The following is a 4,853-nucleotide window of genomic DNA, read 5'->3' as shown; positions in this document are numbered from 1 at the left end:
AGCAACGCTTTTTCGGCAATTAGGGTGTTGTGCAGCTATTTAATGTGGTGAAAATTATTTAAGCACTGGAGAGATTTATTCACATGGAATTGGAGATAGATTTATTTTAAATAAATTGTGAATCTGCGAAAATATCTTTTCAGCAGATGAATATACTTTTTAACCTTTTTCCCGAAAATTTACATACAGGCTCGAAAATATGCGAGTAACATTAGGTTTGTATAGTAACTTCTCCAGTAAAACATTGCAGCGAGAACGTAAAAGCAAAATAGAGCGTAAAATTGAGAAGAAGAGAAAACTAGCAGAAGAGGTTATTGAACACAAAACTAGCAAAAACTTGCAAGAGAACAGTTGTTGCACTGCTTTGACGATCTGCTGCAAAACATTTTACTATTTATAAATCAGTTTTAAACTCTTTGCTTTACACACAAGCACTTACACTGTCCAGTACATCATTAATATTATGATTTCCACTCATTTTACTTTTGTTTGTGCCAAGGCGAATCAATATAAGGTGATAGCAGGAGTACAAAAACAAAAATTTACATGTATTTTGTTTTTGCTTTGGCGGCATAAACTGTCAAAATCTGTAAGTGTGTGTAGAAATTCAAACAAAATTTTTCAATTTGATATCAGAAGCCGTGCGGCGAAACACATACACAAAATCAACTGAGCTAGTAACACCACTTTTTATATATTCTTTTGACATTTATTCTTCTTCTTCTTCTGCTAGCTAATTTCTGCTAGTAAAAATTTCACTAGCAAGAATTTGCAGCTCTCTCGTGTTGTTACGCTCTCGATTCAGTGCTCTCTTGCAAATTTTTTGGGTTATCATACACTTTTCCAGTAAAAGTTTGCAGGTTGCCGGAAGCGTCATTTTGACAATTTGTGGTTTTTGGATATCTTCTTTAGTTTCCGACTAATTGACTAAAATTTTTTCGGTTATTTGGTACAAATTGTGTTAGTATTGCTGTCGTACTAAACTAATCAAGATCTTTCAAATAGAGTTATCTGTTCTTCTTTAGTTTCCGACATATTCAGCTTTATCATGAGTTTAATTTTCTAGAACCGGGTCACTTTTCGTTTGCGTGTGTTCACTACAGGTGGATGAAAAAATTGTTGGCGAAATTTTGTTCGGGCGAAACTCACGATTAGGCTGATTAGTAAAAAGTATGGTTAATTTATAAAAATTGTTATCACATTTTGGCGTATATCACTAAAACTGACTGCAAATTTTTTGACAAATGTCGTATACGACAAAATTTTATTAAACTCATAAATGGTTGACACTAAACTAAAAAAATAAGATAATTTAAGAATTTCATGAACTAGTACATAGCATTCTCCGACACTTTGGAGAAAATCTGTAGTCGCGTTTCTGAGAAATTGCATTCCAAACTTCAACCGTGAGTTACCGAAAGTAACTTGTGACAATCTTTTATCCAGGGATCTACATAAATTATATTGTCATTATTTTCGCAGTTGGAGTATATGCCAGACGAGTAACAGGTATATACATACAAGGATACCTAAATTAGCGCGTTGAACTTGTATATTTATCTCTCTCCAACGCATTAATTCTATATACGTCAGTACCAACGCCTGACAAAGTTATGTCTAAATTTAATAATGGCTCTATGACAAAATATTCATGGAATGTATTCGTAGATTTTTATTTACTTCATTTCATACATTAGCACTGATGTTTTTTTACATACATTGATGTTTTTTACTAAATACCAGGAATAAATATTTAATAAAAAACTATTTCATTTAAGCTTAACCAACTTTTAGTTGCTCGGAGCTAATTTTGGAACGCTTCTCGAAATATTTTCATAGACAGTAAATGCAACCCTGGGTGCATCATTAACGAGCTGAAAAACCAAACAAATAAAAAAATTCCATCTGAACCAATATTCCCAAAAATTATAAAGCAAAACAAAAACCATTTTTTCCAATTTATGCACTGTTATTTTTATTATTGCAACCCAATTTCGCAGCTCTTCAAACATTTTCCACATTATGCTTTTAGGGCTAGTAGTTTCCGACCCCATTTGCTCGTTTTTTTTTCAATTCTGAATTTAGGCTAGGCTTCATGGGAACTTACTGTGGGTGCAAACAGACCACATTTTGTAAACTGAATTGTGATATTTAATTTTATTTTATAATGAAAAATGAATTTAATGTGCAATTTTTTAAGTTTACTAGATGTAAGACAACTTTTAATTTTCTTTATATATTGCATGCTTTATTTTTAATTCTGTTTAAGTTAAGTTGTAAAGGTGAAAATAGGCCTCCTGGGCAACCGAGCACATTAAAAAAAAATCGGTAACGCGCGTAAAAGCATACCTCACAAGTGGTGTGGAAAATGCAAGAACAAATATAAATGGAATAATTTTCGAAATTATGAAATGGTTATTGGTATTTTCCATCTCAAAGGGGATGATTAATTTGAACGTTATTTAAGCTGCCTTTACACGGTCGATTTTTGTCGTTTAACCAAAATCTACCCGTGTAAATTGCAATTCAACCGTAAAATGTAAGCGTTTTGGCTAGTCGATATCTTAAGTAAATTTTCCAGTCGACAGAAATCGACCCGTGAAAAGGCAACATCAGGAATTTTTTAATTTTCTTTTTTTTTTTGCTTGGGCGTCTTTTGAAGATGTGCCAAATTATATTGTCGACTTAAATACAAAACAACAATTTCTTTAAGCCATCTTGTGCAGCAATTTGTTGATCTTATCCTCACGGCTACCGAAATCACCAACCTCAACGTACCTCTTGCGCCAGCCTCGGGTTGATGTGTTGAGCTTGAATAGCAACAGGAAGTTGGGGGCTTTCTTGGAGTGAAGTGAATCAACGCACTGAATTTCGTGCGCTTCGCGAAATTTGCGTTCGATCACAAAGCAGAGATTGGGACACGCTTGACCATTCCACGTTTGTACATCAATTCACAAACTGATTTAAGATTTGGATAACCCCATATAGGGGGTTCGGCATACGTAGCATATTAATGGTGCCACACCATCTTTGCCACACAGCGCTACTCCATTTCACGGCGTCCATCACGGAGTTTTCTTGTTTGATATTTCTCAGCATACACCAAGTTTTCACATTTACGGAGTGCAATCACAGCAGAGCGCTTTAGTTTACGTTTGATCAGGGTAGCAATTTGCTGACCTGCTCTTGCTGAACTGCAGCTTCGGCTCGGGGACAGGAGGCAGCTTCCTGGAAGGTTGTCTGCCCTTTGCTTGCGGTTTCTTACCGGCCGTGATGGCAGTCATCTTAACTTGTTACTTAGCACGTTGAAAAGGCGAAAAAAAGTTCGCCAAATGTTTGGAGCGCATCGTAAATGAGCCACTCGATTTATAACATTTCTATAAACAATTTAATTAAATACTTTTTATACATAGATATGCTGCAACCATGCACTTACTTTCCCAAATTCCATCCTGCCTATCGGCATAATTTTCCAAATATGCCTGCTACTTCATTACTAATTACTCAATTTTCCAACTGCGCTTTCTTTGTTGGCTCGACATATCCTAAAAGACAAATTTACATTAAACAATAGAAATCGCAAAAATTAGCAAATAAAATACTCGCTTTGTTTTGTTTTGTTGTCAAATTTCTGAGAAATGTGAATTCACCACGAGGCGATACAGAAAGAACAAGGACCAGGGATGTAATTTTAAGTAAATCTATTATTCAGTGGCAAGGCGCAGAGCGTTCGGGGCAGCAATATTAATTTGTATCAAATATAACATTAAACGGTGGTTCTAATACATTTTTTGATATTATTAACCAGAGTACATACATTATATGGTATTTCTTTCAAAATTAGTACTATATGAACTTTTTTTTCAAATATTTCTTAAGTTTCTTTCATGAGTGCTGAAAAGCAACCATGCGTGTAAGAAATTGTGTGCTACCTAAAATTTCACCTCTGGAAACTTTATCCCCATAAAGGACTTCACCACAGTTTTTTTACTGGATATACTGAGCTATAATTGTTGAAATAAAGCATTTTTAATTACAATTGACTCGGCTAAAACAGTTGGCGACGAGGGTCAACTCATTAAAATGGATGCCAAGCAATTTGACACATTTATGAAAGTGCAACAAGAAATGGTTGCACAGCTTATGACCATAAGTGCAGGAGCTTCAACGTCAAGTGCAGGACAAGGAAGCAGTAGTATCAGTACAGCGCTGGTACCAAATTTTGATATGTTCGATCCAGCAAAAGAATAGTACAAGAATTACATTCAACGTTTCACAAATTACGTGCAAATGAAGAATGTAGCTGCGAAGAAGGAGTATTGTGCAAAATTACTTCTGAATTCAATCGGAGCGAAAAACTTCAATACGATTACAGCGTTAGCTGCTCCAAAAGAAGTAACGGAGCTACAGTATGATGAATTGCTAAAAATATTAGAAGCGCATCTTTCGCCGAAGAAAAATGTATTAGTTGCGCAACATAAATTTCTTTCAAAGTACCAGAATGATCAACAATCAGTAGCAGATTTTGTCACTGAGCTTCGCACAGGTATAAATGAATGTGAATTTATATCTCCATGCAGTTGCAGAGCAGATAGCTGATATTTTTCTCCGGGCTCAATTCATCCGGGGTATACACAACAATAGCATCCGTGAACAACTTCTTCAGTCAGGTACGTGCAAATTCGATGAAATTTTTTCAACAGCTTTAGCGCTTGAAGCTGCTAAAATGGACGCCAGGGAGTTAGCGCACGGTACACAAAATGTATCGAATTCAACAGATACCAACAAAATCACTTTCAAAAAGAAGTCTAAGCCTTTAAAGTCACAATCAAAATCGTGTTCGTCTCCAAAAT

This window comes from Rhagoletis pomonella, unplaced genomic scaffold, assembly GCF_013731165.1.
Source record: "Rhagoletis pomonella isolate Grant_MI unplaced genomic scaffold, Rhpom_1.0 Rhpom_scaffold_01273, whole genome shotgun sequence".
NCBI lineage: Eukaryota > Metazoa > Arthropoda > Insecta > Diptera > Tephritidae > Rhagoletis > Rhagoletis pomonella.
Note: the sequence above shows the minus strand (reverse complement) of the source record.